At 41.7% G+C, this 27,970-nt stretch overlaps 1 long non-coding RNA gene across 2 annotated transcripts in view; it reads right to left on the bottom strand.

Moving 5' to 3' along the window:
- Positions 1 to 21,980, bottom strand: part of LOC143834561 (uncharacterized) — a 42,033-nt gene extending 20,053 nt beyond the window's left edge. Inside the window, exons 1-3 of one of the 2 annotated variants that reach the window (XR_013229828.1) lie at positions 21,968 to 21,980; positions 6,784 to 6,888; positions 5,470 to 5,598 (exon numbers count right to left, since the gene is read on the bottom strand). This is a non-coding gene — a long non-coding RNA (uncharacterized LOC143834561). Of the gene's footprint in view, positions 1 to 5,469; positions 5,599 to 6,783; positions 6,889 to 7,874; positions 7,954 to 21,967 lie in introns of those variants that run through there. The other variant, XR_013229829.1, reaches the window with a different exon arrangement.
- Positions 21,981 to 27,970: the final 5,990 nt, after the last annotated feature.

A 27,970-nucleotide genomic window follows, 5' to 3' on the forward strand; every position in this document is an offset into this window, starting at 1 on the left:
GAACAATTACATCCACATTTGGTGGTAGGCTTATCATGTTTTTTCAGTGTGCATGTGTGTGTCAGTCATATAGACGGATAAACGGGGTGAGGAAGTTAACTTCAAAATGAAAGTAGTTGACAGTCACACATGGCTTAATGGCGAAATTAATTTGAGAACTGCTCCTAATTAAATAGGAATAAACCAGGAGGAGAAGGTAACTCAGACAAAATTTCTAGATAAACCTAGGAACTGGAGGAAAATGCACTCATCCTTATGCAGATTCTGCTTTAAAGAGACAGCTTTGAATTGGATTGTGGAAAAAAAATGGCTTTTGCGGAAAGTGAACATCAATGTGTGTTGGGTGCATTGATCTATACAAGATCAAAATGAAATCAATAATGAGCCATACCAGAGTCCATGATGGAAGTTGGTTCTGTGTCTTCTGTAGATGCTGGCATATTATTATCTCTAAAAGACAACCACAACCTCCTAAACATATTTCAATTTCAGGATCGCATATTAGCCTGTAGTTTGACTCTCCTCTGGGTCAAGCAACAACACGGATAATTTAAATGGAATAGTGGTACGATCTAAGCAGTTTCTGCTACAGCGGTATTTCAGTAATCAGAGAGTCATTCATGTATAGTCATGATAAATTGCTTTGCTACAGGGTAATATAAGCTTTAACAAGTGTGATGAATATTTCTGCTTCACCAAAAAACCTGAAGTTGCAGAGACTGCTTAAGATATGTGCATCAAAAAGAATGAAGATGCGGGGGGGGGGGGGGAAGGCACCAGAAATCAGCCCCAAATATGTGCTTCTGTATATTAAATAACAGGATGGGTTCCTCCGGATTCACAGTTTAAACATAATCCTCTTCAAAGGACAAAAATAAAGAGGGGAAAATGACAGATACAGTGTTTGATGGTGTTTGCTGGGAAAATGCTTTAGTGACATGACATACAAAAAGGCCTATTAAAATGAAGGACGTTTATCTAATATGGTGCTTGTCTCTGAACATGTCTTCTTGTGTATATACTGCGCACCATTTACTATCCTACATCCTGCTATGCTCATCAGTCCAATGGCATGAGATCCTGACCAGTGCTAATCACTACAGTGTACTGTGAAAACCATACATTTGAATCCATAGCACCAAAAGGTCAAGAGTCATATATATGAAGGGAGAAAGGGAGATTGCCCTCTATTGATGTCTTCCACTCGGGGATGCATATGTGGGTTTATTTCATACCCCCCCCCAAATTAAAAAACAACCCTGTTATACATTCTCTTCCTGGTTTTGGTATTGCGTGTTTGTATGATTGTATTGAATTGACTTGCATGTGGGTATTTTGGGGCACTTAAGTAAGCACGCCGTTCCGTTTCATTTTTTGGCTTTTTTATGGCCACAGCCATTTATTACAACAACCAGAGTGTTGTCCAGCATGGAAAGATAAGCCTTGATATTGAAAATGGTTCAACTACAAGAGCCCAACTGGCCTCAGAAACCCCAACTGGCTCCCCAACGGTTTCCTTGCTGCCCAGGCCCATCTCACGGGAAATGTCCACCTGGGAAGCCCCTAGAAAAGGCGCACACCCCGTTTGTTGCTTCCCAGGCACCCTGGCAATGGCAGGCCCACGCCTTCCCAGCCAAGTTGGCACATGCTCGTAACATACCACCTTTTTAGCGAGGTCCCTATCCTGGGAAGTCTAGCATGCTGGCCAGACCTTTCCCAAAACCAGGCTCCTTTCCATGCACCACACCGGTTGTGACAAAATATAAATACAAACAGATGTAAACATCACACCGCCATATAAAAAACCCAAACCAGCTTAATAACTGGGGTAGGTGGGTAGCTGTCCTCACACATGGTCTGGGAAATAGACCAGGCTGGTGCACACGGCACCACTTATAGCCCAGCCACGTCCCTCACCAATGATGCATGTGCGTCACTCTTCAGCACCACGCTCGAACGCATGCCGATCGAGCGCTGCCTGGTGCGCTTTCCCAGAACACCCGCTACACCACCACGTCAATTTGGCGGCTCAGATTATTATTTTATGTACTATTTTAAATGCTGTTTTAATGTTAAAATGTTTCCTAACATTTAAAGAGCAAGATGGTTGAGGTCAGTGGATTTGCATCCCTGGGAATAGCAGCACAAAGTCAAATTTACCATTAAGTCTGTGCTACAAAGAAGAAAAACAGCAGAAGAATGAAAGACATGAATAAAGAAGCTGATGAAAAATATTGCCCCCATATTCAGAAATGAAGACAATAGAAAAATGGCATGAGTTAAACCACCATTTAATAGCTACAATATGGAATGCACATTAAAATCACATTGCCCCATTATGAAGGTTCTCGAGACTGCCCATTGGATTTGACTGCATTTGTACAACCCAACCTGGCTCCAAGATCAGTCATAGGCCATACTTGATTTTCCTCAACTGTAAGAACCTTGTACAGAAAGATGCTGCCCCTGAGCGCCATCAGTCATACCATGTAGTGGTATGTACTTTCAGTACATAGCGCTGAGTAATAAATCCTGACCAGGCCTCTGTGAATGTGCAGTCATTAGTGGCTGGTTCAGGTGCCTATCCCATCCTTGGATGCCTCAATGTGCTGGCCAATCTAATTAGACAACAAGCACAGACCCTGCCAACTCCACTGAGGGCCTTGTCAATGCCTCAGGATTGGACCTATTTATAAAACACAGTCTTACAACAACAAAAGGGAAGAATAAAGGTCACTTAGGCCAATTCTGCACCATAGTTGCTGCTCATCATTGCTGCAGGTGCATCGTGGCAGAGCATCAAGGTTAGGTTTAGGATTAATCTTAAGGGTTAGTGTTAGAGCTTACAGTTTAGGGCTATGGTTATGTTTAGGGTTAAGGTTTAGGGTTAAGGTTTAAGGTTAGTGTTAGTGTTAGGGTTTAGGGTTAGGTCTTATGGATACAGTTAGGGTTTAGGGTTAGGTTAGGAGTAAAGTGTAGGGCTGGTGTAAGTGTTAGGGTTAGGTTTAGTGATCAAGTTTAGTGTTAGGGTTACATATAGGTCAGGGCTAGGAAGGAAGGAAGGGGGATGAAGGAGGGGAGAAAGAAGGAAGACAGAACAAAAGAAATACAGAAAATGGCAAGAAGAACAAAACACAGACAGACAGGAAAGGTACTGAAAGGGAAGGGGAGGGGGGACCTGGGAATTCCCTGAATTCAAGCTCATCTCCTTACTAAAGAAAACGGACAATTTTCCACTGTAGAAAAAGGACAATTTGGAGTTTGGGCTCCATTTCATTATCCACCACTGGAGTTCCTCCCCACTCCACATCCTCCCCACTTCCAGATCCACCCCCAAGGTCTCCAGGTATTTCCCTTTCCAGGGTATTCCCAACCCAATACCCTGACCCCAGTGTCTTCCCTGGTCAACTCAGGTAACAATAGGTTTCTAAACATAATACAACAATATCCCTTGATGTGGCTTTCCATTAGGACAGCATGTAATAATAAACAATACAGACAACAACATAAATCAAATCCACAGGGATAAGAGTTCGCTTTTTAAAAGCCTTCAGTTGTTAAAAGAAAAAGACTCTAACTAGCATCCGGTAGGGAACTTTGCAAATCCAAACACAATGAGTTCCAAAGAACAGCTGCAGTCTCTGAAAAGGACTTTGTGTGGGTACCCATTAGGGGTATCTCTGAGATGGCAGCTTCCCACATCAAGCCTTCCTTGGGCAACCCTATCGTTCATTACCATCTTTCATCTATTAGAGTTGACACCACAAAATCTCCAGGAATGTCCCAAATTCGAGTTAGAAACCCACGAGGTCTGGACTAGAAAACTAACGATAGACAGTGTTTCCCTCTGGAAAAAGAAAGAGCAGCACATTTTTTTTTAAATGAAAAGGCGTCATTCACATCCATACTCTGAGTCAGTTAGTGCAATTCATATAGAGAAGGGGCTTACATTTTGAAACCCTAAGAAGGCAGAGAACATGAAGGCAATCCATAGGACGGCTCTTTCATTAGGGTCTGAAAACCAGTTTTTCACCCCAGGCTTAATTCCATTTTGTGGAGGCTTGGAAAGAACCCTATTTTTGGCCACACGCATCCTCTTTATCCCACCTTAAGGACTCTTTTTTTTTAAATAGAGGGTCGTCAAAGGTCACTGTGACAAACTCATTCACGGGATATGGGAGAGACATTTACAATTGCAGAGATGACATCTAGAGACAAAGTCTTAACGGCCTACCAAGTGAGCTAATGGAAGGGTAGAGTCGAACAAAGAGCATACTCATTGGGAAGGGTAGTAATTCAGGCTGTCTCTGCAACAGGAAGAGTGGAAAGTTTAAGAATGACCTGTTTGTCTTGAGCAGATTTGCACACAGCTCTTTGGAAGCATTTCAGCTGGGTTTAGTGCATGTATTTCTGCCTATATGTCACTGGTACAGTGGAACATATGCCCAGGAGAGGAGTATTTTACTCTTCTGTCAAATATTTTCATACACTGGGGGGGTATATATGCATTGGCAGCTTTTTTCCCCTTTCCCACCTTTGTTTAGAGGCATCTTTAAGGTCTTACTTCTGGTTGGTTTTGGTGAACTTTATTGATTTCATTTCTAGTGAGACTTCACAGCAGCTGTTGCAAAAAGGAGACACAGTTTATTGTGCTGTGATGCACCTCATTGAGGAAAAAAGGAGAAAAAAATCTAAAAATGTGTACAGGACAGAATTTAAGTATACCTTTTCTAAGCATACCTGGCAAGTCATTGGTATTTAGCGTTGGCAGGGTTTAACCTGCAAAGAGGGGCACAGCACCAGGCTGCTTAAAAGAATAAAATACTTTTATTAAGAAGTGAAACAAATTTTGTGAAGAAAGAGGAGAGGAGAGAGGTTCCTAACTGTCTAACTGTTGTTGGTAGTCATTTTGTTCTTCTGGAGGTAAAGAGGGAGGAAGTAGGTTCAAAGGAGCAGGAATTTTCCAAAAAAACCCCCCCAACAACCAGGTGATGGAGATTCTTTGAAAAATATCAGGATTTTCCTAACCTACCTATGCCAAATACACATCTCCTCTGATGGCCCTGCAGGATATTCTTCTCTTGCAGTTAAGTCATGCAAACTACAGATCTTGCATACTCCGGTATTTGGAAATGAGGTAAGCAGACCAGGAGTTCTGAATTTCTATAGATCTCAACTGTTCTATTATTTTGGATTAGATTAGATATGGTGTTTCACCTACCATACAAAAATGCACTTCATACACTTGGGAAGTTCAGAAGGGGGTGCCGGGGATATCCTGTCCTAACCACCAATTGTCCACTCTGAAAAATCATATCACTTACTTTGACCTATTTATGTCAGAAGTGGATTCTCTGATAAAGAGGTGCATTAACAACAAAGCAAAGGGTGCCCAGCACATGGTTAGACTGCACCTAGGTAACAACCACACCCTCATCCCTGTGTGAACTGTTTTTTTTTTTTTTTTACCTTTATGGGGTATACGAAGGCATCTACAGCGAGCGAGATACTGCTTCTGTACATCAGGACATCCATGCGTAAGCATGCATGCTGATTGCCCTCCTCAAATTTTGTACTCACAAAATCTTCCTAGCAGTTCTGTATGAAAGGAACACATATTACTTTAACACATTTAAATACTTTCATTCCGTTCAATCATATTCACAAAGTAGCTATATTAGTGGTGCGTGCATAACTGCTGTGAATCCACTGAAGTTCTGTATTCAGCCATAAACTCCCAAGATGGGAAACAATAAGAGAGAGCAAAATAAAACTGAAACATCAGTCACAGTCAATAGTACATTGATCAAAGCATTCTGTTAAAACATTCAAGAATATCATCAAAGCTAAGCAGGGGAATTAAAAACCCATACCGTTGAGGAACTCCGGAGGGGAAAAAAATAACATTATCAACCATCAATTTAAAAGAAAAAAAAGCTAGTCAAAAGCCTGAGTTTTAGAAGAAATGTTTGCCTAACTGAACAGAATAGGTACCAATTAAATAATTGTGGAGAAAGAGTTCCAAAACACTAGGGTGGTTCTGCAATGTGAATCAGGTATAATCCTGGATACAGAAATCCATGGATCAGGACCATACCGATAACAGCCAGATAGTTCTGTAAGTTTGGCTGACATTCCTAGGATGCAGAAAAAATCCGAAATAGTTTTTTTTTTAAATTACATTGGGAGTTTAAATCTCTTCCTAAAAACAAATGCTTTTAGATGCCTAAAAACATCCACCTCTCTAATGGATGGCGAGCAGGGATGGTTGGGAGCTGCTGCAGGCCTGGCAGCAGCAAACAGAAGGGATAAAGCTAAGTGGAAGAAGGTATTCCCCTATGAGTATTGGGGGTCCTCACTTGTGAAATAAGAAATAAGAAATGACATAGGAGAAGAACAGAACAGCTCTTCCGCCAGGTTTACGGTTGAGGCCGGCACGTGGAAGAAGATCTTGACCACCCCGCTCTGTCGTCGAGCCCTATTGGGCTACTAGGGGCGGATGAAAAAAGAAAGATCAGCCCCTCTGTCCGCCCCGAGGTCTACTAGTGGTTAGAACTGGGTTGCTTGCCGCTGAGTATTGGAGGGTTTTTAAAGGTTGATTGGTTGAGTTTCTATTGTTTTACATTGTTTTATGGGTTTTAATGGGGGGTTTATGCTTATTGTTAGCTGCCATGAGCCTTTATGGGAGTAGCAGGATAAAAATACATACATACATACATACATACATACATACATACATACATACATACATACATACACAAACACTGAAATCATCATGCTCACCTCTTTGTGGTGGGGATGGCCAGGCTTCCCAAAAGGTAGACTATTGCCTTGTAGTCTTTGAAGAAAATTGGTGGTGGAGAAAGGCAGTCTGTTGTCTTGTAGTTTCTGATAAAATATTGTAATTTAAAGAAAGTCATGTGATGTACATGAGACACACAGAAAGTCCGAGAAAAATAAACACTGGGTATCCAACTGAAGCCTGACATGAATGGCCCAGACTAGTGCTGTCTTATTAGATCCTGGAAGCTAAGCAGGATCAGCCCAGATTAGTATTGAAATAAGAGACCACCAAGGAATACACAGAGGCAAGCCTTGGCAAACCTCTTCTGAGTGTCTTGTCTTGAAAAATGTACAGGGTAGAAATAAGTCAGTTATGACTTGATGGCAGTTTCCACCACCACTACCATCAGAGGACACAGGGGGTAATTGGTGCACCACTGCAGGTAGATCAGGCAGAATCTTGCCAATAAAGGTTTCTGATATTTGATACCCAACTTGCTTCATATTCCATGAACCTTATACAAAATTATATAGAATGATGACAAGGCTAATGTCTGTCTTAAAGAATTTCCCATTTTTAACTGGATTCAACTAGCTTAACTTGGCTCACCATCTCACATTGGCCCCTGATCTCTTAGTTCCATTCCTGGTTTTAATATTCTGGTTTAATATTCTGGTTTTCCATCACAACTTGATACAAATGTTTGCTTTTAGCCACCTGGATAGAGTTTTTGGTCTGATTGTTACATTCTTTCTGCTTTCCTTCCTTGCACTTTATTACTCCTGCTATTCATTCTCACAATTTTAGTCTATTTATTATCGCATCTCCCAGAAATTTCAACCTTTTGACTTCCAGTATTATATTTCACACCTATTTATTTCTTTTTCAGCATCCCCCTTATGGATGTTCCAATAAACATTTTGAATACATTCTACTCTGTACATCAGTCAATTGCTTAGATGATGACAATGACAAGATAATGATACTAATTAAATAGTAAATCATTATCAGTTATTGCTAGTGTTATTCTGTATTTATTTAAAGAAATTTATATCCCATTTACTCCCCATGGGGACCCAAAGAAACTTACAACATTGTTCTCCATTTCCTTCATTCTTGTCCCGAGGTCATCTAGTGAGCTTCCATAGCAGCATGGGGATTCGAATCTGGTTCTGTTGTCAACAATAAGGTGAATGTCTATATAATCTCCCAGTTCCTACTAAGGGTGCCCCCCCCAAAAAAAATCTGCTTTTTTCAGGTTTGTGTCAAATTGTCCTAAATCTATACTCCAAATCACCAAAATCCCATTCTCGATATGGGGAACTGATTTGGCTCCATTCACTTTTACTGCAGAGATTCTCTGGGACATTCTGCTGGGCTTGTATTGCCTTGCCCTTTCCCCCCCACCATAGGAAACCATGGGGGCTGGGGAACCCAGTTGGGTACCCATAATATTGTACCACTTGGTTCAATCTCTTCAAATCTTGGAGTTTCTTTTGAGAAGAGGCTCCAGCAGCTATGCTACAAATTTGGTGTATCTACCTCAAACCCTGCCCCCATGAGAGCACTGAATATACAGGCTAGATTTCATATAAACTTTAATGGCTCTGTGAGCTATACTAGAACCGAATCAATGTGGGAATGCCAAATCAAAAGCTGAATCTGTTCAGGTTTTGCAGTTCAGCTCCCAGATCAAACTAGAGAATTGTGGTTTGGCTAAAAACTCCAGGGAAGGGGAATGACCCAAATCAGTATTGACTCTGTTTTTTTTTGGGGGGGGGGGGAGAGGGGGTTAGGTAAAGGTAAAGGTAAACGTATCCCCTGTGCAAGCACCGAGTCATTTCTGACCCTTGGGGTGACGCCCTCTAGCGTTTTCATGGCAGACTCAATACGGGGTGGTTTGCCAGTGCCTTCCCCAGTCATGACCGTTTACCCCCCAGCAGCAAGCTGGGTACTCATTTTACCGACCTCGGAAGGATGGAAGGCTGAGTCAACCTTGAGCCAGCTGCTGGGATCGAACTCCCAACCTCATGAGCAAAGCTTTCAGGCGGCTGCCTTACCACTCTGCGCCACAAGAGGCTCATAGAGAGGGGGTTAGCTGTGCCAAATGGCTAGTTCCTACTATGCATGTGAGCTAGAGAGTTTCAAGCACAGCCTGACCCTCTCATGTTTCTATGGCTGATTACCTACTGTCTTGTTTCAGGCATTCCCATGAGAGGTAAGAGTGAAATGGCAGATTCGAGCCTTTAATCCTGCACTTATGGACACACAGGATACCATTCCCTTTGCAAAGGATCAATTTGCGCTTGGGAACATCTTTTGGTCTTGTTTGTTCCCTTGGGAATGTGTGCTCAGAAGCGGTCAATGAAGGCTGTCAACCCTGTGTTCAGAAAGAATTGCTACTTGCCTCCACAGGCTTGATGAGTTGCAGACTGGAAGACGGGGTTTACACTGTTTCAGTTCTCTTGTATTTGTTCTAGTTTTTAATTTGCTCACAGCCAAGCTTCAGCTGAAACCTAATTTGCTCATCTTAATTAACTGCAAGGAGCTCTTGTTTGCTCTATCAGCTGTGGTCTTGCCAAACTTCTTTTCCTTCCTCTTCTTGCCAAGAATATTGTTTTGAAAAAAGTCAAGGAAGACACGAGAGGAAAAGGTCCAGAAGGCACATGGCATATCAAGAAGCTAGGGAGGTTCAAGAGTGGCATGGAGCTTAATTGACCTGGTATTTTAGTAGTTCAATAAAGGCAGAGCTCCACTAAGGATTACCAAATCTATCTACCACCCCTGGTCATAAGACTGGCTAGCAAAGGGTAGATAATAAAGCGAGGAGATGACAGATGTACACTGAAGAATGAACTGATTCGTCATGCTCAACCAAATCCAGGAAGTGGTAGCCAAGAGTATCTTCTACTGGAAGAATTTTGCTTTGCCATCTGTCTCCATTCTTAGACTTAGTTGACAGCCCATGCTAATCCTTGCTGGTATAAGAAGCATTTGGATTAGTATAATGTGCTTTGAATTAGGCTGTCCTTAAAGACTTCCCAGAAATTGTAACTGGTCAGGCTAGGGCTGCCTGATTATTGTCTGGGGCTATGCTCTGGGAACGTATTTCACCTACCATATTTACTCAAAACTCTGAATGTAAGACAACCCTCATCCTAAAAATTTCACACACCTTTCTTTTCCTTATTGGACTTAGAATCATAAAGTTGGAAGGGACCTCCAGGGTCATCTAGTACAACTTACTGCAGAATGCAGGAAATTCACTACTAGCTATCTACCACAGTGATCCCAATTCCATGACGAGATGATGCCCGCCCTCCCCAAACCAAAATCACTAGCCAGTTTGCCCTGGAAGAAATTCACCTTCTGATTCCAAAGTGATTGGCATTAACCTGGGCAAGCAAGCACTGACAACAATCCCTTTTGCCCAACCACTTATAATCTGCTTAAATTCACAGAATCATCATTCATGTCAGATGGAAATCTAATTGTAATCTGTATGTGGATGTTAGATGACCTGTTTTTTTGTTGTTGTTTTCTGTTTTTCTATGGCATACCTGGAAACAATTAATCCTGCATCAGAACAAACACTGCATTGAAAAAAAACACACACACAGCCTGTTTCTGAAGAAATTCAGAGTCCAGTGGTACCTTTAGGACCAACAAAGTTTTATTCAAGGTATGAGCTTTCATGTGCCATACATTTCCTCAGAGACAATGTCATGGAATGAAAATAATGAGTTCAGACTTACAGATGGAGTGAGAGGGCAAAGTAACATACAGCACAATGGAATTGCCCAGGTTCCAGAGATGCATAGGAAAAGACAGCAATTAGGACTTGTTTGCATTCACCTGAAGTTGAATTGCGTGAGAAACATTTGGCCACAAAAAACAAATGCAAATATCTACATAAAGAGAATAATGGGCAAACAGATAGGCAAATGCTAACAGCAGTTAGCGGGGATATTGCCCTTTGCCCCCCCCCTGCCTGACCTCTAACGTATGGGAGCATCTTGGAGTATCATATTCTTTGAAGTGGAGCATTTGGTTCACAGACCATAAAACATATACTATTTTAAACTCAATAGCATTATACCAGTCATAGTTACATTATAATCTACTTGTTCAAATCAATTATTCCAATTAAGAGATACATTAAAATGCAGAGGACATTTGGCCTTTTTGTGGGATTATTGATAATGTAGGTTAGCACATGTAGTGAGGTTAAGAAACCAATACCTTTCTTAAGTTACAGTACAATCCACTTTAAGGTGACCAGATTGTCCCACTTTTGGAGGGACATCTGGGGGCACCTGGCAAATTGTACTTATGTTGAAATTAAAAAATATAAATATTACAACACTATTTTTGCATTCTATGCGTTCTATGAAAATATTTGTTGCTCCATATAGACCAAATTTTAAATCAAGAACTCCCCCCCCCCCCTGGACAATGGTGTCCCGCTTTACTAATGTTAAAATCTGGTCACCTTAATCTACTTGTTCAAATCAGTTATTCCAAACTAGATTTAAGGCCCACTGTAGCCCAAATATAGCGGTTGCTAGTGGGCAGGAGGCTGGGTGTAGGAGCCCCCCCCCAGCCCTCCTCCCCTCACTATGTTTGGAACACCAGGTAATTGAGGGGAAGGTTTATAGCTCAAAATAAACCTGCCCCCCCCCCCCAAAAAAAATCATAGGAGGCTATGTGGGTTGATAAAAACAGTATGTCACAAATCCTGGGGACAGGAGGAACCTCAATGGGTTATTATGCCTTAATGTCCACCCTCCAAAGCAGCCATTTTCTCCAGGGGAATTGATCTCTGTTGCCTGGAGATCAGTTATAACTCCAGAAAGTCTCTTGGCTTCACCTGGAGGTTGGCAACCCGTGGTGGGCAGTAAGCCAATGTGAGCCAATGACTCCTTCCTTCTGCAAGGCAAGTAAGCAAGAGCTGGTTACAGAGCACAGGCAGCATGAGTGTGTCTTCCCGGTGGCTCTGCCTGAGGCTCCCTCCAAAATCATACAGCTGTTGTGGAATTTTGGCTTTGTGTCATTCACCTCTGAACAGTTTGATGAAGAACATTTTAAAATGCAGAGCTTGGACAGGAAAGGCTCCATTTATCACAGGGTTGATTTGGGCACCTATTGGCTGCTTTTAAGGGGGCGGGGGAGGGAAATATTGCAAAATAACACGGTAAACCTGTGCTGTGCTGATTTACCCAGTTGGTTTGGGAAGGCATAAAAGCCAAATGAAATTTAAATCATGGTCACCTACTAATAAATTGAAAATATCTACAGGTGATTCATGTGCACTTTACCCAAAGGATGTGAGTAAAATAAGGATTAACACAGGAGACTGCACACCATTTCTGGAATTGTCTTGCCTTTCATCATGCTCTCTTTTGTACCTGAGGTGCACTTGAGAAGGGAGATGAGGGGAAAGCCATAATCATGTGGGGGGAAACGGCTCCCTTTGATTGCCTTATCTGAGGGTGAAACAGGCACTTTGCAAAATAGGTTGTAGGATTCTATACGAGTATTTCTGTAAACTAGACCATCCTGGAGGAATGAAAGCGTTGCACGGGAATAAACTGGTTTGTAATCACACATTTACATAGTAAAATAGTCTCTGAATGAAGGATTATTATAATGCCTAATTGAAACAAGGTACCACAGTTAACACAATAACAGCTTCATTTTGTCTGTTTTTTATCATTCCAAAATGTGGATCAAGAGTTAATGGTGGTTGTTTGGGGGGAGGGGAAGCGGAATGGGGTTAGAACATACGAAAGCTAATAATGGTATTGTCTCACATAAGAGGCTTATGTAAATGCTGCACGGTAGAACTCCATTTACTGTAAAGCTTTCAAATAATTTATAGTTATTTTTTTTAAAGCTTTCTCTTTTAATCTGGCATTGTATTGTAGGACATCACCTAGCCAATACTAAAGTGAGAGAGTGCTATTCATCAAAATAGCAAGGGCTTTGTTTCCACTGAAACCACTGAAAACATCTGCATTGACTTATTTTAAAGAGATTTTTTTTTCTTTCATTCACCCACTCTTCAATCATTCAACCCCTGAATTAATTTCTGAAGACTCTGTTCAGGCTCAAGTTATTTGAAAAACAGGGGGTGAGGTGTGAGGGTAGAAGGGACTTGTGTTATAGAGATCACACATATTGTACCCCACTGAGGGGTTTTAAACCATTGGGACAATTTCCAGTCAAAACTGGGTCACTATAGAGTCTAAAAGGATTGGGAGGCCAGATGTTTTTCCTTTCTGAGTTAATGTCTGACAAGGGATGTTTCTGTTTACATGCAATGTTAACTCAGCCTTATTTATGAAATACTCTGAGGCCAGGACAGTACCCGAGTAACATATAATACCATAAGGTCAATATAGCCTCTGCCATACAGAAGGACACCAACCGACTACATGGGACATACACTGATATATTCACCTCCATACAACAGTCATTTCTCTACCATCATGGTTCATGACTAATTAAGCTCCATACAATTTCCAGGTGTTTTTCTAAGGCCACTCCTACCATTAACTAAGTTGAGTTGGTCCATTTCATGGAATATTTGGAAAGACAAAGGGAAAATTCTTAATTATTTAATTAGTAAGGAAGTGGAAGATGGATGCAGCTGAATGTAATGTTACTCCTCTTACAGAATAGGCACAGACATAGATTAGATACAAAGGCCATAGATATAGCTAATTTACTATGTCTGCCCTGTCTGGTGACAGGTGACTATGACCCTAATAATAGAAATATCCTTTTAAACACCTTACATCTAGATGGAAAACTGGGTGTCATGGGGTATTAGGCCTCAAACCAAGACTTTGCCTTTCTAGATGTGGCATCAATCTACACCATTCTTAATTGGTCCATTCCCCCCTTTGCCTACAAGTCCTGTACGTTCTATAAGGTCACTTGTGACCCATTCCTCAGGAAGGATCCCCCCCCAGTGTTCTTCTTTTACTACGCAGCATTTTGCTAAAGCCTGTGTCCTGATGGCCTGTAGGGTTTATGAATTGCAATGCTGCCTGTCTGCGCCAGCACCAGGAAGAGCCAACCATGCTGTCTTGTGTCACATTGACTTCATTGGCCTCTGTCTGCTCTGCTGCTACCTCCTGCTCCTGGCTCAACTCTGGCTCCTCCTGCAGCTCACTGTGGCAGGTTCCTGGCAAAGGTCTGCCTTCAGATTTTCCAGCTGTGCTGTTTGAATCAGGTAAACAGCTTTCCATGTCTTCAGCAGCTTCCTCACCACTGAATGTATCTCTGGCCCTTTAAACATGCCTTTTAATTTCCATGGTGGGTCACCATTCTTCTGGCAGCTGTTGCTCACTTGTGGCCTGCAACTCCCTGCTCCCACCACTGGCCAGAGCTTGTGGGCCCATCCGTATGACCACACTGGTATATTCTGCATACAAACCAGTAGATTCATCAATGATCCACAATCCTCTACCTGTTGAAATTCTTGTTATAGCTCTTGGAAAAGGCAATGTCTGGAATACAAAGAGGTAGAGAAAACTCTAAAGGGGGCGCCAATAAGATAATTAGATAGTATAGTGGGGCCACTTAAACCACTCTCTCAAAGCCAACTGGGAAGGGTTGCTGGTTCCGGTTGAGGGAAAGAGACAAGCCCTGCAGAGCACGCTCCATAAAAGGAGATGCCTGCCTGAATGGCTCCGCTCCTCCCAGCTGTCTTGCTGCCGAAGCCCCAGCAAGATGCTGGAAGCTGCTGGTGACAGGAACAGCCTAGCAGCCAGCGCCTTAAGCCGGTGCTCCTGCCCTGCAATGGCAAAGAGCACCACCGCTGACTCTAAGGTGCTCTTATCATTAGAACCCTCTCTGTCTCTCCTCTTTCCTATCAAGTATATTAGTTCCTAAATAAACCTATCTATTCTATAATATTCACCAATAGTTTGGGGGAAAACTCCATTCCCTCAAATTTTGGGAGTTGGAAGATTTTGGCAGCCATCCTAGGGCTTTGCCCAGTAATGCATCTGCTTAGTATGCAGAAAGTATCAATTTTAACCCCTGGCATCTCCAATCAAAAAGATCCAGTTGTTGGTGATGTGAAAGTTCTCTCTAGGAGATCCTAGAGAGCTCCTGCCAGTCTGAGTACATAATACTGATCTTGGTGGGCCAACGGTCTGATTCAGTATAAGGCAGATTCATGTATTCATATGTTCCTTCTGCCTTTACTCCCTGATTGGCTGCACCCTGATTGGCCATATTCCAACTTGGACAGGGAGGGTGAGAGCTATAGGGGCAGGGCCAATCAGGGTGCAGCTGGCTTTGAATACCAACATTGTGAGGCAATATGATGTTGGACCTCCAGGCAAACTGGTTGCCCACTATGAGAGACAAGAAGCTGGATTAATTGGATCACTGGACTGATCCAGCAAGGCTTGTCTTATGTTCTTGACACATGGTCAAGATAAGAGTCCTGATGTAAAAGCTAAGACTGTTTCTGCATGAGGAATCTGCCTCTGGGCAACCTCTGGTTGCTGTCAGGTTTTAGAGCCCCCTCCATATGACATTGTCTGCATCCCGAGGCTGTACAGGGGCTGGTTTGAGTTTTGGCCAGATTTGCCTCAGGATGAGGGAAATTGCCAAAACTGGATTTGCCACTTTTTATCCTGGGACCGCAAAGCTACTTTCTAAAAGGGAAAATAAAATCTTCTTTAAAGTATCCATGTTTTTTGGGGGGATCAGAAAGGCAAAACACAGTCCTGTTTGAGTTTTCTGGAGTTGGGGAATGAACAGGGAAAGAGGGTGCGTGTGTGTGATGAAGTAGCCCTCTCCCGATCATCCAGGTGTGTATGCTCCTTGTTTTTAATGTGCCTTTTAATGTGTTCAACTCCTCTTTATTCTGCCTGATCTCAAAGAGTCAGATGCAACTCAGTTTTTCGGCTTTTTTTGTCTTTGTCTGTTAGTGTAACATTCTAGCTAGCCTTTTGTTTCATTCTGACCAGGTCCATCTGCATCACTAAAGGCTAAATTGTGCTGTACTTGGGAAGAGCTGACTCATGTCATGGAGCTTTTCTCTTCACCAGTCTATTGCCAGCTTTATTGATATTAAAACATTCATAAAACACTATCATACCATAAAGCAGCTAAAAACAAATACCCAGAAAGGAAATGTTTCCATGGGGACAAAGATAGTATATTCTTACAAAGATGTAATTGCAATGTACTTTGCTTCACAAGTGATGTGAAACTCACAGGAAAGGGATCCTTTGTGGAGTCTGATCTTTCTGAAGAGAGTGAACTAGTGGTGATCATCTCACTCCTTTTGAGCATCTATTTTTAAAGGTAAAGGACAAACTTTTATGTTGTCTAGAAAACTAATTAATAATAATAAACAGAACACAACATATTCTGTGCTTTCTAGGGATGTCTAACAGTGTTTTCTAACAGTATTAACTTTTCCAGTGACTCTTGTTTTCTCAGTGGTGACCAGATACTGAAAAGTTTATTCTTGCCCTTCACTTCCCCATAATATATGTTCCTCAAGAACACATTCCCATGCTGTGTTCACTCTACTCTGGCTGGAAAGTACATGTAGAATAGCCTTTTGACCATGGAGGAACCCCTGAAATATTTTTCAGGCTTCAAGGAACCCTGAAAGTAGTGACATGACCCTCCAAGAGAAGTGGGCATGGAAGTAAGATGTGGGAGCCAACCAGTCAATCAATTGATCATTTACCATTTCCAATGTGGATATAGGGACTAGATCTGTACAACAACAGGGGAAATGGGCTCCAGTGATATCAGCGGTCATCTGAACTTCTGGGAGAAGCCACATAACCCCTGGGGAGCTCTCACATAACCTCAGGGTTCCCAGGAACCCTGGATTAGAATCCCTGATATAGAGGATCAGATGTGAGAAACAGCCCCTGTGGGCTACAAGAGTGGGAGGGGACAATGTGTGTGGAGGTCCCTCCCCCACATGTTTCCCAGCAGTAGTTCTTATGAAGAGTCTACCATACTGTTTCCTTATAGGAAACACACTCCCTTCAGAAATGCAGTGCTAAAGCAGTCATTTTCCAATTGTTCTCCGGTATCACGGACAGCTTTCGTATATATATTCCTGCTAGCTGCTACCAAGTGGTGGAGTAGCAGATACTTTTTTTGAACATTCAAACTAGGCATGCTCCTGGGAAGGTGAGGTTACTTAGCTGAGGGCATTTCCAAGTTGGAGGTCTGGCTGAGGCTTTGCGTGCTGCAGTTCAAATGAAGCAGATTTATACCCTAGGCTTGCTGTTGTGGACTACAAATTTCATCCTTCTACACTAAACATATCCTGATTTCTGTGCAGTCTTTTACTCCTAGACTTTGGAAGCTGAAAACAGATTTCTACAATTAGTGCAATCTTTTTTTCTGCATTGTAGGCTTCTCCCCAATGCCCCAAGTGCCTTGCAAATCTGTCTTTGAACAGAACAGATCCTCTGGTTCAATAGAGATTCATTCAGGGAAATGCTACCCTTTAGGAGCAAAGATGGATTAGTGGAAACAGTAGGTCTGCATTCTCCTACTTGAATATAGACAAAGGGTACAGGCTGATTTAGAAATACTGAATTCTAACCGTCTTAAACAAAAATTCAACTAGCATTCCATTTAGAGCACACGATAGTCATTTCCCAGTTATACTTCTTAGTCTTCCATCTCTGCCACATTACCTTCCTGTTGTGAACAGCAAGACCTGTTTGTCAGCTAGTAAAATTGTAATTGATTGTCTGTTTGATTAATATGAGGTTTATGAATATGAGGTTGGAAGAGACATTCCTTCACAGTGATATATTAATGCGTGAATTTATTTTCCACAGTGAAAAACAATTTAATAGAAGAAGGCCTACTGACTTTAGCGTAGCATTGTATTTGGCATTTCCCCTTTCACAACAAAAATAATGACATATGGCCTGGGTTTTCTGCATGAGAAAGTTATGCAAATGTATCAAGATCTTACACTAGAAGTGCATCAGAAAAGAAAACCAAACCTCACAACTGATTCCCACAGCCATGCATGATCTAAGGTTTCCAGTCTCCAGATGGCTGTAAATCTCCCCAAATTACAAGTGGTCTCGAGTTTCCAGAGGTCAGTTCCCCAGAGAATGATTCCCTTGGAAGGTAGACATGACACCCCACTGAGATCTCTTCCCTCCCCAAACCCCACCTCTCTCCAGGCTCCACCCCATAAATCTCCAGGAATTTTCCAACCAGGAATGACTGAAAAATTCTGAACAGCAGTACACTTTCCTAACATAAATATATATATCCAGGATATAGTTGTTGCTGTTTGCAAACTACTCTATCTCCCCCACTCCCCGTTTATGATGAGCAAAAATGTTTTGAAAGGAATTTTAAGCCAGTTGTATAAGGGGGAGGGGGGCTCATTAAGAATTTATTCCACTTCTTTTTTCTCCTTTTTAACTTATTCTATTGTGTTGTCTATGAGATGGCTTATGCTGCATGATTATATAAGTTACATCATCTTAAGCAGACTTATGCCTTCCTAGGACAACTGATTTCAATCAACATAGAGTAGTGTTGCCATGCTTATGATGAGACTGTAAATTTGAAGAAAGGGGAAACCCCTAGATTGAAAAACAGGAATAATGTAGTGCCTTGTAGCAGTCCATCCCAGCTGTAATCAATGCATGGATAACCATGCCCAATATAGGGTAGTATTGTCTACTAACCTTGTTTTCCCTCTGAGATTGCACCATCCACGATTCAGGGTAGAATCATCTCTGAATACACAGAAGTCCACCAAATTCAAGGAAAAGAAACATTCTCAGATAAAGGGAAATAAAACTCTACCATAGCTTGATAGTTGCTGAAGTAGAGATAATGGATAGACAAAAAAATCAGACATTTGGCTCATGCCTTACCATCACATACAGTGAACACTGTATATTTGTCTATCGACTGCAAAATTCAGCATTCTTAGTAAAGATTCTGTGACCCACCCAAGAAAATGTTTTGGTACGTAAGTCAAGCTAGAAATTAAGGGTAGAAAATGTTCCACTGAAATCATTTAAATACTGCTAGTACTGTCAATTCCTAAATACTATTCCATGACAGCTGTCAAATGTTATAAAATATTGGCAGTCAGTACAGTTAAGTGCCATGGCTGTATCACCTATCATATTGCCCCTTAGCCATCTCTTACTAGAAGTCCCAGACTCTTCAGTTTGTCTTTGTAAAAAAGGATGTTAGTCATCTTGGTTATCCTCCCCCGTATTTTTTTCCTGCTCTGTAATATCCTTTTTAAAATACAGTGGCCAGAATTGGATACAGCATCCAGAACAAGGCTGCTTTATGCAAGGAGTATTACAATATTGGCTTTTAAAAATTTCAGTTCCTTTTCTAACAATCCATAGCACAGAGTCACCTTGACCATCCACACAGCTGATAAAAGGCCAATGTGAATGTCATATCCTCTATCATAGAGGGCCTTTACGCACGGGGATCTTTGTTGCAAATTGTTTGCGGAATGAAAAATCGCCATTTAAAATAGTGGAATTCGTCGTTATGCATACCTGCCTTTGTAGTGGAATCAGTTGCGTTTTTTAGCGTTTCCCACAGGCTTCCGATCTCGGCAGAAATCTCTAGAAAGGAAGCGCTATTGCCAAGCTCGTCCCGCCCCTGGCCGTCAAGCAGCCAATGGGCAGCCGTTAGCATGCTCCCAAACAGCCCCTTTCCCTTTAAGAAAGGTTTTTTTTAAAAAAAAACAGACCCATAGCAACGAATCTAGGTAGATTCGTTGCAACGGAGAGACCCATCCAGCTGCCTGATGTGAGCTGTCGTTTGATCGTATGATTGTTGCCACGCTGCCTCGAGTGATAAAAAAAAATCCCCCCCCCTCTCACGGGCCCGATTTTCGGCTGAATTAATGTGTAAAAAATAAAGGGACTTTATTTCAGCAAACGGGCTTTTATGTGGTTTGTGCTTAGTGACTAAAGGTAAAGGACTGAAGCCAGGGAAGCCTCTAAACAGAAAGAGGCTCGCTGGTGCGTTTATTCCCGCTCGCTCGGAGAAAAAAAAATGGCGATCGCTTCGCCGGAAGTTTGGAGGACAGGCTCAGGAGGAGGGACTTTGAAGAAACCGCAACAATGGTAACGCACAGGTCTTTATCGCTAGTGTTACAGATTGTTTGCAAGAGTATCGCTTTCCGGAGGGTGAATCCACTTTTTGGGATTCCCCTGAAAGCGCTACAACGAAGCGCTTTTTGCTGATCGGTTTCAGGAGTGTTGCAGATTGTCTACGACGTCGTGCATTAAGGCAAATCAATAGCGTTTCCAATTAGCAACCATTGTGCGATTTTGAAGCCGTGCAAAAAGCCCCTTAGTTTTCAAGATCAGCATGGAAATGTCTGTGCAAAACAAACAAACTACTCCCCTGCCCTTCCCAAAGTGATTTCTATTCTTTCTTAGCACTAAAGTGCTTGAACAAAAAGAAAAATAACCCATGGAAAGCTCTCATGTGGGCACTCTCTAAAATGCCTAAATTATGTCTTGCAGATTGGCACTTAAGCAAATTGGGTGGAATTGCTTTCAGTTGTCTTAAATTTTCTGGAGATAAGTGATTTTTAATTAAAAACATCCACACTGCATTGTGTCACCAATGTCATGCCCTTTTTCTTCATGGTATCCCCCAGAGTTACTCTTCATTTACACCAGTGTAATTGATTTTGCAATCAGGCATGCTATCTTTCCTTGCCAATCTGATTTTCTCCTTTTCCTGGAGATTCTGCTCCCAAGATGTACAAGCAAGAGTGTTTTATACAGTACAGGTGAAAAGGGGACTTTGCTAATTAAGGCCTATTATTCACTGTCAACCCTCCATGAACTAAAGCTGGTGACATTAGAACAATCCATCTTGCTCAGTTTCAGGGTCACAATTCAAGCTACTGAACTCATCAGAATAAACACCCATAATCACTTCTTATCCACTTCATCACAATTCAAGCCATATTTTGCTACCACTTGTCTTTCCAAAGCTGCCAATCTGAACACACCACATGATTCCTACCCACTTCCCGTACACTGAAGACTATATCAGAATGGATCACATAAATTTTAGCTAAGGAGTGTTCTTGTCAACCCCCAACAGCAATTGGAAATTTACAATCTCTCATATTTCTCCCTTGTAGACTGTCAGGTCTACTCCTTTAGGCTAAATGGAACACTTTTCAGGAGACATTTGCAATTGATGTCCTCTTAGGGAATGGCCATTTAACCAAGATTAGATGGAGAAATTAATAGAACCTTTCTAAACTGGAACTCTTCTGTGTAATCCAATATAAAAGTGAGAACTACAGAATAAATATATCCACATTCTAAGGCCTGGGTAACAAAAAGCAGAATGAAAACTGATACTGGTGTTGAGATGTGCACCTAAGGATATAATTATAACTGATTTATATTTTGGGACAAATGAATTTTTTTAAAAAACACTCTGGGACTACTCAGAAAGTTGTAACTTTCATTATGTTGCTATCTCTAACAACAGGCACATTGTTAGTAAAGTGCGGCTGAGAGAGTCAGAAGAGAACTGTGAACACCCCAAGGTCACCCAGCAGGTTTCATGTGGAAGAGTGGGAATCAAACCCAGTTCTGCAGATTAGAGTCTGCTGCTCTTAACCACTATACCATGCTGTTTATAACCTTGATCTTAAGGCCTCTGGTCTATGTCCTACCTAGAATACCAAGCAGTCTTGAATAGATTGGTTGCTGCTGGGGAAGCTAGTATAAGGTTGCACCTATGTCCTTAGATGTACCTAGCCATGTATGATGGTTACCTCTTCACACTATCCTACTCTGAGGTAAACGTTCCTTCCAAAATGAAAATTCTGTTGCCTCACAGACTAAGCTAGACTGTAGTGTGTTTCCTTGGTTATAAAGATATGGTTATAAAGAGCAGAAATACTCTTCTCTTTAGACAAATTCTCCCATCACTTTTGCCCTGAACTGGGACTTAGCACCTCACTGCCCAAATTCCCATCACCAAATATATGTCCCACTTGTCCAGACACTGTGTGAATTAGCTGTCACTAGAAAATACAGTTCTCTAACTTGAGTTTCTCCTTAGAGCAGATGATCAGCTAAGTACAGACACACATATTCTGTCAGAATCAGAATAGACTCAAATCACACTGACCTCTCTCTCAGAACACAACTTGATTATCAGTTCCCTCTCAGCTGTTGCTGGCCACTAAGAGCAGGTGAAGCAGTAGATGCTCCAGCCCTCTGCCTGCGATGATTTTTAACCCTTCACTTGCTGTTGTTATTTTGTCAGCAGTTGGAACCTGACTTTCAAAGTGCTGTCCATGACAGCAGAATCAGAAAATTATGGTCTATCACAAAATGATGCCACCCTTTAATTTTTTTTTACATGTTCGATGATATTGTTTTACTGTGTTTGATACACACATTTTTCTGGTATTGCATCTGCTGAAAAAGGTCATGGTACATTTTAAATTACATCTGGAAGCCCTACAGCTAACACCACCAAAGTAGAGTATTTATTAGAAACTTGTAACAACTAATGAGAATTCCTCTCCCTTTTGTTATGTCTATGAAAAAAAATGAGCTTTGCAATGTATATTTGTGCCCTATGGGACATCCAAAAGGAAAAGTTCAAAAGAAAAGTCCAAAAGAAAAAAATCAGGAGATGTATCTGGACTTTGTCTTCAGTGTTGTGGTTTCCAAGTTAATAATATGTTGATGTGCTTTTGTGCGTTGATGCCGACGCCTCCCCCACCCCGTGATGTGATGCTGGCTGCTTCAGGTGCAAGCAGCTGCTTCAGACGCCAAAGCACCCAACCATAATCTAAAGTATTTCTCTACTGAGGATATGTAGTGTTGTGAATTATTCTACCTTTTGTTGCTGTACTTCCTCTTTTACTCCTCCACTGGAAATCACTTAACTTTCTCTTCTGTTTCATCTTTCACAATGTACCCCCCACCCCCATTATCTGTCACTATATCAGGTTGTTCATTCTGGTAGCCTACTGTCATGTTGTTATTTTGTCTCTGTAGAACAGACTAGAAAGGGCTCATCTATGTTGTTAGCTGACTAGTCCTTTTTTGAATAATACTAATGCAAATAAATTAAGCTGATATTCACTGATTAAAGATGGCCTCCATTAAACTGTGAATTGATTAATTTTTGATTAAACCATATAAGGATCCTTCCTGCCTTGTATGTAACATTTTTTCTCCCAACTTCTCTGGGCAATAATTTTTCAGACTCCTTTCAAAAGAATAATTATGTTCTTTATAAATTTGCCAGGCATTTAGGCTGGTCATAATGAACATTCTTTCCTGAAAGTTGCCTTGCCAATCATTATCAATATTCCTCTTCGGTTGATAAGTTCAAGAGAATGTTGGGGATGGATGGATGGATGTATATGTTGAATGTTAATTATTTTATTTCATTTATTATTCATTTTGTACCTCCTTATCTTATTTTTATTGTTAATCCATCCTAACCATTTCTCTGGACACTGGATGCCACCTGTCAATGGCTGCAATGCTTTCCTCAAGGCTGGGGACAGAGGGTGATGCTAGAAGAGATGACCTCCCAGCAGCATACCCTAATATGTGGGTCCATGGTCAACAGTGTTGAATGCTGCCATTAGGTCTATAATAACAGCAGTGCTGACCTGCCTAGATTCAATTGTCTTCAGACATCATCTGTGAGGGCGACTAAAGATGAGACAGACTACTATGTTACTCAGAGGAATCATAGAGTTGGAAGGGGCCATAAAGGCCATCTAGTCCAACCCCCTGCTCAACGCAAGATCAGCCCTAAGCATCCTAAAGCAATTAGGATAATTAGGACTGCCTCTTGACTAGATTCAATGTCAGCTGACTCCACTTGAGCCAATCCACCATGGCCTCCAGACACCTGGTCAAGTTGTCTGGCAGGGCTGATGGATGGTTGTTCATTAAAAGAAATAGCTGGGTGTCATCAGCATACTGATAGCAGCCCAGCCTTAAGGTCTGGAGCAGCTGAGCGAGGGTCCAAATTTTGATATTAAATAGCATTGGGGTAAATATAGCTTCCTGGGGGACCCCACATTTGAGGGCCCTAATTTGGGACATACTTTCCCCTCTTGAACAACATCAGTAGATAGATGCAATTGTAGAGGTGAAATAGCTGACTGGAATGGTCGGAAAGGCTGTTTTATTCTGCCATCTGTTGAATATTGTTAGAATGCTGTATCATGATTAATTTGGGTTTTAGTATTGGAGGGAGTTTTAATGGGATTGGACTATTTTTTAATATTTATTGTGTTGTATTTTGTTCTGTAAGCCACCTCAAGATGACTGTCAAGAGAGGCAGGATATAAATCAAATTATAAATAAATAAAAATTGCCACCCTTGGTTTCTGACTTTGGAGAAGGACTCCAACCATTTTAAGGGTGAATCTCTTATCCTTGTGTTAGCTAGGCAGTGGATAAAGAGTTCATGACTGACCACACTGATTGCCACTGTCAGGTCTACTTAGAGTAGCAGCACCAACCTGCTTAGATCCAAGTAGGAAACTGGACTGGAAATGGTCAAGTGCTGAGGTTTCCTCCAAGAATCCTTGTAGTTGTCCTGCCATTGCCCACTTAGTTACCTTGCCCGAAAGCACTAAACAAAAGCCTGGAAAGTAGCAGGCTGGATCGGTGGGATCCAGATATTGAGATATTTTTTTTCAATAAAGGCCTACCACTGCCTTTTTAATTCTTTCCTGGAACGTCCTTGATGTCAGGGACAAGTTGATTATATCCCATAGAGCAGGGGTAGTCAACCTGTGGTCCTCCAGATGTTCATGGACTACAATTCCCATGAGCCCGTGCCAGCATTTGCTGGCAGGGGCTCATGGGAATTGTAGTCCATGGACAACTGGAGGACCACAGGTTGACTACCCCTGCCATAGAGGGCCCCACAGGCTTTTACCAGCCATGAGGGACATAGGCTTTTACCAGCCATAGACTGTCACCACAGGCTTTTACCAGCCATAGACGCTCACCACAGGCTTTTACCAGCCATGAGGGACATAGGTCAAGAGGTTGGCTAGACTGCTAACAGGACATTATCTACGTCAGGCAAGGAGAGCAGACTTCAGTGGTCCAAAATAGGACTCAGATAATAAAAGTCTAGTTTACTTTCTGCATCAAATCCAATGGAAAAGTCCTGGTGAGTTGCAAGATTTTCTCTGTGAAGTAACTTACAAAAGTCTCACAGCTAATACCCATTTTAGAACTTTGGGACAATCCTAAGATATCAGTAATTCTCCACCCTTGGAAATCTCCTGAACCTGCTCCTGACATTTCCTTCTTTAAGGAACTATAACTTGGATCATCTAAGTCCAATCCTCACCACACTTGGAGGGCAGGTAGAGGAGAGTCAGCCAGAGATCTCCTGCAAGTTTGTTGTTTCTTGTGTGCTTGGGGGGGGGGGTCTACTACCTCACAAACTGAACAAATTCATTAAGCCCTGAAAAGTTTGTGACTCTTTGTGGTTTGGGAAATGGGGATGCCCCGATTCACGAGCCACATATTCCCAGGTCATGTCCATCCCTAGTGGCATCACCTATTAACTGCTTCTATTACCCAGAGATGCCAGGAATTGAACCTGTGTGCAAAATAGATATTGTACCACTGGTCAATCCCCATAATTATTTCATGACCAAAGTTAACATAATGACATAGAATTCAAAACACTGCTTAAAAAAAAATCTCTTTCCATTCCCCCCCCCCATATTCCTTGTACAGACTTTATGGCTATAATGAAGGATTTGTAGTTTTTTAACCTTGCATTCTTGGTTGCAATATTCTAATTTACCATGAGGCCTCTCACTCTCTCCTACTGTCTCACATACCCATTCTCTGTTCTCACTTAAATTGAATCTCTTGGAAATTGGGACTGAAAACAAAGTCATTCGTCTCTGGCAAATCCATGAGATTACATCTGCTGACAAAGAGACAGCAAACAGAGAAATGCAATATCTTTTTTCAGGTGTTGGCAAGGACAGAAGGTAACACAGACCCTATACCCTAACAAACTTTTGGATCAAATGTTTTTGAGATGATCATTTGGAAAGAACAAATGACTTTGTGATGGCTGATGGGTAGAACAAGAAAAATTCAAACCAACTGAACACTACATACTCTGTAATCCATATTCTATTTCATCTGGTTCTGCAATTGACTTTTAAAGTAGGAGTATTTAGCTGTTAATTTCTTCCCTGATACTCAAATAATGAATATACCCCCAATTTAGTAGTCAACAGTAGAACTTGCAGAATTCAAATAATGAGCCAGCTTGGAGTAGTGGTTAAGAGTGGTGGTCTCTAATGGAGAGCTGGGTTTGATTCCCCACTCCTCCGCATGCACACAGTCCTGTTAGAGCTGTTCTCACAGATCAGTTCTGACAGAGCTCTCTCAATGTCATCTACCTCACAGGATGTCTGTTGTGGGAAGAGGAAGAGAAGGCAATTGTAAGCCGCTTTGAGACTCCTTCAGGCAGTGAAAAGTGAGGTATAAAAACAAATTCTTTTCCTTCCTTTGTAAATCATAATAGACTCTCAAAAATCCATAATGGCAGATCTCCATATGGACCAAATCCCAGCACTACCGTTACCCCTGCCCAGTGGAATGTGAAGACAAAACTAGGAATGCTATTGACCAGGGGTAGTCAAACTGCGGCCCTCCAGATGTCCATGGACTACAATTCCCAGAAGCCCCTGCCAGCATTCGCTGGCAGGGGGCTCCTGGGAATTGTAGTCCATGGACATCTGGCGGGCCGCAGTTTGACTACCCCTGCTATTGACTTTCAAAGTTCCGGTTTCTGTTCTGTAACTCACTGCTCACCAGAAAACTTCAAATTTAGAGGCCCAAAGGTGCCACGGGACTCTAAATGAGCTCTGCTGCTTCAGACCAACACAGCTTCCCACGGAAAACTACAGTCATCTCTCACCCCTGTCCCCGTATAAACAGAATTAGATGGCACAATTGCCATTAAAGCCGACCCTCTTTGGACACCAATCGTGTAGAACTGTTGTGAAAAACATTGGCATTAAAATGATGGAAAAGAAACCGATGGGTATTGCCAGCAATGAAGAAAGGGTAAATTGAAAAGGCTCACACTGGAAAGTGAAAAGAAAGGGAAAACAGATCTTTATATTTCCCTAGACCAAAACCACAAATGAGTCTAGGATCCTGATTTCCCTTATGAAAAAGCATTCTACGAGCCATCTTTCATTTTTACATTTATAATTCCTGAAGGTCAATAACAGGAAACAAATATTATTTCGGCCAAGAATCTTAACTGTATATTGGACATGCTTTAAAATGCCACTGGTGCACTGCTAGACATAGTGAAGACTGCTTTCATTCCATGAAAGGAAAATAAGTTATTGCATCACTGTGGGCAGGATTGTAGGACACAATGTATGCAAAGCCTATCTGTTGCAATAAACAGAATGAAATGTTTGGAATACCGAACAATTGGGTATAGAAAATTTGTTCTAACTCTTCTATGGGGATTTTCATATAGGAAAGGTCCCACTTTGTATTGGTGCCCCTGTTATCCATCTGGAGTTATGGTGAATTACATTCCTCTCTATAGTTTGTACGTTGGCATGGAAATTCCTTTCTTTATTGATCATCTGTACAATCCTTTAAGTGAGCAACACATGTTAGGTTTAATTCAGAGCTCATGTAAGGGGCGGATCTTTTCGGTGTTTACAATGAATACCTTGCAGAGAAACTAACTCTGGGATTTAGATGGACTATTTCTTTTCACAATTACAGTAGTTTTCTTAATAAAATCAGAGTCCAGTAGCACGTTTAAGACCAACAAAGATTTATTCAAGGCGTGAGCTTTTGAGTGCAAGCACTCTTCGTCAGACTAAGAACTGACCATGAGTTAGCATGTGTCTTATTATCTCCAGTGCATTTAGGAAAGCCACATTTTGTCTCAAAGTTTTTTTTTAAAAGGAGGCAGGGACATTTCTGTGAAATTGGATATAATTTACACACAATGAAGAAGAAGAAGAAGAGTTGGTTCTTGTATGCCATTTTCTCTACTTGAAGGAGTCTCAAAGTGGCTTACATTCACCTTTCCTTTCCTCTCCCCACAACAGACACCCTGTGAGGGAGGTGA

The sequence above is a fragment of the Paroedura picta genome, chromosome 3 (genome assembly GCF_049243985.1).
Source record: "Paroedura picta isolate Pp20150507F chromosome 3, Ppicta_v3.0, whole genome shotgun sequence".
Taxonomy (NCBI): Eukaryota; Metazoa; Chordata; class Lepidosauria; order Squamata; family Gekkonidae; genus Paroedura; species Paroedura picta.